Raw genomic sequence first — 8,166 nt, 5'->3', positions numbered from 1 at the left:
TGGAGAGTGACTCCTAAGCCAGCTCTTGAAGACAGAGCAAGCATCCTGCTCACATGGAAGGACAGGGGGTGGGGAAGATGGGCTCACCCTGGGAGCTTATGAGAGTCGGCACAGCGGGCATGAAGGAGTTTGGGTGAGTGGGGTCAAGAGATGGGAATGAGGAGCTAAGGGGCTGGCCTTGGGCACCATGCCAGGGAAGGTGACAGTCACCGAGACATTAGACTCAAAGCAATCAGGTGATCGGATCTGTGTGTTCTGTATCCCAGGCTCTGTGCTCAGTACATTACACACATTCTCTTATCTAAGTGTCTTAATAACTCCGTGATCAGTTGGCTAGAGCACTGTGTTCTAACCCCAAGGTCAAAGGTTCAGGTCATGAAGTAGACATCGTTTGGCCTGTTTTACAGGTGAAAAGCAAAGCTTGTGGCAGTGAAGTAGTTTGGTGGCAGAAGTGGGATCTGAATCCAGATCTTCCAGAGCTCCTGCCTGTCTCCTGACCCTGCCCTGCGCCGGTGAGCGTTTCAGGGCCCCAAGAGCAGAGTCCAGCACAGTAGCAGGGAGGAGGGAGAGACTGGCGTGTGTTCAAGAGGCCTGTGGAAGTGGGACCTGCAGGAATCGGTAAACCAAATGGGAAAGAGAGAAAGGAAAGAGTGAGGGACTTTCACACCCTGGAGATTTCTGGATGGGACGGCTGAGGACGGTGGTGCTGTTTGACCACACAGGGACTCTGGGCAGAGGAGGGGCAAGCTTTAGGGCAGACGATGTCTTTGGTGGGACGCGTTGAGCCGGGTTACCTGGGAGAACACTGAGTGGAAAAGCCCCTCACGTGGAAATCTCCAGGGTGTGAACTCAGAGGAGAGAGAGCAGCTGGAGAATCAGGAGTGGGAGACGTGACCTTGGCTGGGGCAGGTGGAGCCCGGCAGGGTTTGTGGAGTAAGAAGAGAAGGCTGGTGACAGGATGCCACAGGACATGGTCTCTGTCGTCAAGACAGAATTATTTTGGATTATTGATTTCCTTGTCAATTGACTAAGGAATTGATCCTCCATTCGGATGTGCAGGGATGAGCCAGATGCCTTTTCTTCAATAAGCTTAGCAATGTCTCACTTCGTAGAGTAGGTTGAACAAGAAATCCTTTTATTTTTATTTATTTTTTATTTTTATGTGGAACGCTTCACCAATTTGCGTGTCATCCTTGTGCGGAGGCCATGCTGATCTTCTCTGTATCGATCTGATTTTAGTATGTATGCTGCCAAAGCAAGCACAAGAAACTCTCATTACCATCATTATTATTATTATTGCCAGCTGGCTGGCAAGGGGATCCGAACCCCTGACCCTGGTGTTATTAGCACACTCTGTACTGACTGACCTAACCGCCCAGCCACAGGAAATTCTTATCAAGAATAATCGTAACGCTACCTTATGCAACCCTAGCTTACAGCTGTAGTTTCTAAGGTCATATAAACCTAAATAGCACAGTCTCATCAGAGAGAAGAAAAAATGATCAGCCCCTGACATGGGAGAATGTGTTGTCTCAGACAGTCGTTTGATTCAGACCCACCAGGGGCAACTTCTGGGCTGGCTGGTTAGCTCACCTGGGAAGTGTGATGCTGGTAACACCAGGTCTCCACCCCGCAAAAAAGAGTAACTTCTGAGTCCAGCAGCCCATACACAGTCTTCTCCACGCATTTCTATTAACAGAAGCCTTAAATACTTAGGGGATCTACTTATCCGTCACTCATCACTACTGTGCATTCATTTGTGAAGTCCTATAAGGTCATTAAATAAGCATCAAATGAGAAAATGCATCTCGTGGTGTACCATAGACAGTTTCCCATAATAGAATACTTAAGATGCTAAGTTTCCGTCGAACAGACCAAAGAATCCTCAACTGGCACATGCAGGGCTGGTCAGATGGAGTTTTTTCAGCATTTTACGATGTTCTTTAAATCAAAAAGGGCTCAAGTTAAAAAAAAAAAACAGTAAAAATTGTCCTGAGTTATGGGCTGAATTACATCCCCCCAAATTCATGTGTTGAAGTCCTAATCCCCAGTAACTCAGGATGTGACCTTATATTGGAGAGACCTTCTAACAAGTTAATCGGGTTAAAGTGGAATCGTTAGGCTGGCTGGTCAGCTCACTTGTTTAGAGCAAGGTGTTGACAACACAGGGTCAAGCACTCAGATCCCAATACCTACCAGCTGCCGAAAAACAGACGAAAGAGATCATTAGGGTGGGCTTTAATCTCATATGACTGGTTCCCTTATAAGAAGAGGAAATTTGTACACTGACAATTACAGAAGGATGACCATGTGGGGACACAGGAAGAAGACGGCCATAACCCTAACCCTAACCTCACACCAAGGAGAGGCCTCAGAAGGAGCTTTACCACACCTTGACCTGAGACTTTCCCAACTCCAGAACTGTGAGAGAACAAATGTCTGTGATGCTTTGTTATGGCAGCCCAAGCAAACTAATACATCAATAACCAATATTTCATGTCTCTACCTGACTACAAACCAACAAATGGCTGGATACAGGTGGAAAATTCCAGCCTGCAATGTTTTCATGAGTGAGCCATAAAAGTGGACGCCACCTTAGGAATGGCTAAGTCCTTGGTGACTGAACAAATACGATGCTTCAGTCCAGGAGAAAGACAAGCTGCTTTCAGGGCAAGCTGGAGACAGTCCCCTGAAACTCCACCTGTGCAAAGGCCGCACGCAAAAGCAGGTGTGCTAGCAGTGCACTTGCCTTCTGCCTGGACTTTCCTGGGCCAAAACTGGGTAACCTGGCACCTCAATCCCAGTGTGCCACTTATGGGTAACGGCTGGCAACAGGGACAGGCAGATTTCCTGGACAGGTGGGCGGGGAGGGGTGCAGGATGTGGATGGCAGGTTAGTGCCCACGGCACTCACACCGGCTGGCCACAGGCCTGTGTTTGGGAAAAAGGCAATTTCTCTAATCAGTGTTTGCTGCAGGAGATTTTGCTTCTTTGCCCTGGTGAGATGAAGGCCCTTCTGCAAGTAAGCAGGAAAGAAATTTACTTTGCTTGCTCTTTTCTTTGAATTTGTTTCCTGCAAGAAAATACACTGAGTTGACTTTGAAGACCTGCACGTTGGTGGTTCTCTCGGTTGCAATGTGTTTCCTCCTCCATATGGTTTGCAATTTTGAACTGCTTTTTCCCCCTTATCTTATTTCTTTTCCCTTACATCCTTCCCTTCCTCTCTCCCTCCTTTTCTTTTTGAACAGGGGCTATCTTCAACATTCCCATCCAAAGCCACAAGATGCACTGCCCTGCTGGGCACCCTACTGCATTATATGTGAACCCCAGTCTTGCCCGTAGACTCTGCCCAAGGTGGGCTCGCCTGCGGCAGGGTTGGAGAGGAGGAACCCTGGCACATGGCCCTCGCCCACCCACAGTCACAGGAATCATTCATCCGAGGACTGGGAAGGGGCCCAGGAGTTGGCAGAGTTGGCTGCAAGGGAGTATTTGTAAAGTGTCCCCTTCCTCCTCCTCCAACGACGCTGTCTCCACATCCTTTCCCAGTAACATCCTGGGTCAGTGGTCTAACCTGGGCTAACACACCTCATTGTCTTCTAAGGCCAAACTGTTCTCCTGTTTGGAGCCCAGGGAAGTTGGCCTTTGCCTGTCTTCCCTGAACCGCTCTCGGGGAGTATTGGGGAGTCTCTGTTCCTCTGCTGATCTGTCCTTGAACATTATTTGTTTGGGTGGTCTTTGCCGTTTTTCATCAACGTTTAATAGTTTTCCTCCATAAAGGGAGCTTGAATATATTAGATTTGTTCCTGGGTACATTACATTTTTGTTGCTCATATATATAAATCTTTTTTAAATTACCTTTTATAACTGATGGATGTAGGTGTGTAGAAATACAATTGAAATGCAGTCAAAATATTGATTTTGTATTTAGCCACCTGGTTAAAATCTCTTATTAATTTTAATAATGTACCTGTAGGTCCTTTGGGGTTTTCTACATAGACAATCTCATCATGCTCAAATAATGACTGTTTTGTTTCTCTTTGCAATTCATTTTACTCCACTGGGAAAGAAGTGAAATTAATTGCACCCATACCGAGTTTCTAGTCTTAACAGGATAATTTCAACATTTACCCCTGAAGAATGATGTTTGCTGTGTTTTGTAGGCACCTTAAAAAAAAATCAGGCTAGAGAAAGTCCTTTGTGCTCATAGTTAACATTTTTTTAAAAAATCATGAATGGACATTAATATTATCAAATAATTTTTCTGCATCTATTGAGATAATTACATAATTTTTTTCCTTTAATCTCTACAAAAACCACAGTAATAATAGCTAAAGGCAGGTTATTAACAAGCAAAAGAGAACTAAGATACTAATAAACAATATCACATAACTTGAGAAGGTCCCAGCTGAGTTAAATCATTCTAGTCTTTCTGTTGTTCAGGAAGAAGTAAAGATTTCTGTTCACTTTATATTTTAAATGTTTTTAAATACACATTTAACTTAATGAATCTCTAAACCAATGCTGTCCAACAGAAATCCACCGCTAGCTGCAAATGCAGGACACATATGTAATTTTTAAAATTTCCACTAACCACATTAAAAAAGTAAAAAGAAACAGGTAAAATGAATTCTAATAATATTTTTTATTTAACCCAATACATCCAAAATATTGCCATTTCAACATGTAATTAATACAGACATGATTAATGAAATGTTGTGCGCTCAGTGTCTGTGAAACCTGCCGCCTCATAGCACATGGAGGGGGTGCTCGCTGGCGCCCCCTGCTGGAGCTGAGCTGCCAGGATGGCTCTGCAGGCACCAAAGTCCACTCAGGGTCCTCCACAGCCAAGGCCACCCTGCTCTGGGACTGCTGGGAGCTGGGCCTGTGATTCACACATTCCCCCAGTGTGGGTGTGGGACCGTGAAGGGATTTTATTTAAGACGGAGTGTGTGTAGATGTGAGTGAAGCCAGAGGTGGCCCGGGCACCTTGCAGATTTAGTGGAGGCAGGGCTGCTGCTCTGCTCACCTGTCCGCTCCCCGTCCTTGAAGGCAGCGCTGCATAACTAAAGTCACTGAAAGCATAGGGTGATTCCTTTCATTTCTCTCCCCTTAAAACCTCCCAACTGGGTGATCTGACTCCCAGATCTGGGAAAAAAGGCAATCAGGATGGTAATATTGGTGGATATTTTGCACTGGAGCAGCAGACATTGTCGCCAGCCTTCTAAAGACACCCTAAAGGTGAACAATACAGAAAATGCAATTCTTTCTTGAAGAAAGCCCACCCAGGGCCCGCTGGCTTTGCAAATCCCCCTTCTCTCTTGCCTCGCTCACGTAGCACGCTCGGTGGGCCCCTGCAGAGGGAGCTGCTGCATGCATCCTTGGCCACTCCCTCCGTAGGGCTGGTGACTCCTCTGTGGCCCTCTGCCCTGGGCTCCCATTCAGGCAGAAATTCCCATCAGACACTCCGCATGGAAGATGGGACCTCCTTGGCAGGTATTGTGCTGGGTTGAATGGGTCCAGCTGCTCTCTGGCATTTTGATTGATGCTGCGTCCAATGCGGCCTTTTAAATCCCAGTTTCCTTTGGAAAGGCAGCTCGGAAAATCGCTCTGGTTGTGAGTGTGTGTGTGTGTGTGTGTGTGTGTGCGTGTGTGTGTGTGTGTGTGTGTGTCCCCTGCACGCTCTGAATGACTTTTCAAACACACCATTTGTTCCTACTGAATTTAATTCAAGAGTCTCCAAAGGTAAGAAGCAAAACAAATTCCACACTCACAGATCCTTGACAGAAGAGAGCTCCGGGCCTTTCCATGTCTAAAACACACTAGAGGGACTTGTCATTTCACCTTGGCTCAGAGACCTCTTCAGAAAAGGCAGAGGTAGCAAATGTCATGATGCTCCTAACTCCAGGAGCTCCCTGCTGTGCCCTCCCCGCCCAGGTAAGGACAAAACGTGAACTTTGCCCTACAAGACAGCTGGTGAAAAACCCAGACATTTGTCCCTGGCTGTGCAGGAAAACAAGGCCTGGTGCTTCTGGATTCCACAGTGTCAACAACAGGCAGGTGACAAGACTCTGGAATTTGCATCTGTATAACCCAGTCAGTAATCAAAGCAGCCGTAGACACACATCAAGCCGATTCAGTGCAGAGGTTCAGAGCGTTCTCAACATTTCAGTCACACCAAGCTCTGGCATTTCTTTTGCAGTAAGAAAGACGTGAGGTGCAGAGCAAGCTTTTCCCAGTTTGTGGAGCTGCTGGACTCTGAGTTAAGAAACCCATTTCAATAATTTCATATTTTTTGCACATGGCAGTTGCTCTCATTACATTTTTCTCAATGTTTCTGCCACTCAGTTCCTAATCCTCAAAGATTTCAAGACATTCATGGTGACTTCACAGTGTGACCCTTAGGATTTGGAGGATGGGGCACCTTTCGAGAGATAAACAAGTGAAAAACTAACACGTCACTGATGGTAGGAGCCACCTGCACCCAAAGAGAGGGTTTCGAAGTGTTTCCTAAGAGACCTGGAGGACACTATACCCAGTGGGGTGAACAGCTCACATTTGTAGGACTGGAGTGTAACTGAAAACATGTGCTTGAATGCATTTTGGTAACCCCATATTTGAACGCACGATGTACTCACATCAGGGTGAAGGATTGAAGAAACAGGGAGGAGGAATATCAAAACATGTGCTGTGTCCCCTCCAGGAGGAGGGCGTCCTGATGCCAAAAGAACACTCTTGTCCTTTAGCCAGAAATGCCTCCAGGGACATTTTTTCAACCTACTTTGGGTGGGTAGAAATGTCCCTTGATAACCAGCTCTTTCTCCTGCTCTAATTCTGTGCTCAAAGCACAGCTTTCTTGCCTGAGAGCTGTATCTGGATTGTTTACTCCATGGAGTGTCCTGGGCAGGTGGAGGCCACATTCTCCATCTGCAAATGCTTCTGTCTCTGAGCAACGCACTGGCTTATCAACTTGTGCCATGTGAATTTGGCCCATGAGCCTGTCCTCCAGAGGTTCACCAACTCTTAGGGCAGAGATAAAATTATGTTTCTGGATATTAAACCTGGACCCCAGACTCTGAACTGTGGAGACCATGCAAGGTATTGCCTCCCCGAGAGGCCCTGCCCAGAGCACACAGTAGGTCACCCTGCAACTTGAGCTCCTCTCTAGGTTGTAAGTGCACTCGCTTGGCTTATTGTCACGTGATATTCATGGAGTTGGAAGTCATGAGTTGAGTCTCTAGATAACTTTCACATAGAGATTTTGGTGGGTCCAGATATACTGTTTTGTTATTTGGTTGTTTGTTCAGTTGAGTAGATGACTGGTTGGTTGGTTAGTTGAGTGGGTGGGTGGGTGTTTGGTTGGTTGGTTGAATGGTTGTTTGGTTCTTTGGTTGGGTGTATGGTTGGTTGGTTGGTTGGTGGGTGGTGTTTGGTTAGATGGTTGTTTGTTTCTTTGGGTGGATGGTTGGTTGGTTGATTTGTTGGAAGGTTGTTTGCTTGATTGGTTAGGTGGCGGGGTGGGTGGGTGACTGGGTGTTTTTTTGGTTGGTTGGTTGGATGGTTCTTTGGTTGTTTGTTTGGTTGAGTAGATGGCTGGTTGGCTGGTTAGTTGAGTGGGTAGGTGGAGGTTTGGTTGGTTGGTTGGGTGGATGGTTGGTTGGCTAGGTAGGTGTTTGTTTGTTTGGTTAGATGGTTGTTTGGTTCTTTGGTTGGGTAGATGGTTAGTTCACTGGTTGCAGAGATAAGATTATGAGCAGCTCATTGCACCCACATTTGCTCTGACATTTACTCCTTAAAGTGAGGTCACTGGCCTAGGTTCTAGTACCAGCTCCATCCCTATCTAGTGTCACTCCTTGGGTGTCTTAGTTTGGGTTCCCTGAAGGCAGACTGTGGGACAAGAACTTGGGGACAAGTGGCTTATGTGAGAGGTGATCCCCGTCCGCACAAGTGACAGTGTGGAGATATGAGACAGGGGAGAGAGGAAAGTCAGTGAAGGGTGCATTGGTCTCCACCAGCGCACCTGAAGTTCAGTCCCACCAGGGGCCCGCAGTGGAGAGTGTAGAAACACTCAAAGTGACAACCAGGCAAGCAATGGAGCCAGCCACCCAGGGTCCTGAGATGGGGGCCAAGGGCCAGCACCACACCCCCACCCACGACAACATCCTAGAAG

The 8,166-nt window shown here is 46.8% G+C and overlaps 1 non-coding gene across 1 annotated transcript; it reads right to left on the bottom strand.

The window, feature by feature from the left end:
* Positions 1 to 1,156: 1,156 nt before the first annotated feature.
* Positions 1,157 to 1,263, bottom strand: LOC134366537 (U6 spliceosomal RNA). The gene has a single exon (XR_010022334.1). It is a non-coding gene; the product is annotated as a U6 spliceosomal RNA (small nuclear RNA).
* Between the last annotated feature and the right edge of the window lie 6,903 nt (positions 1,264 to 8,166).

Source organism: Cynocephalus volans, chromosome 18 (assembly GCF_027409185.1).
Source record: "Cynocephalus volans isolate mCynVol1 chromosome 18, mCynVol1.pri, whole genome shotgun sequence".
Lineage (NCBI taxonomy): Eukaryota > Metazoa > Chordata > Mammalia > Dermoptera > Cynocephalidae > Cynocephalus > Cynocephalus volans.
This window is presented reverse-complemented; position numbering and strand designations above follow the sequence as displayed.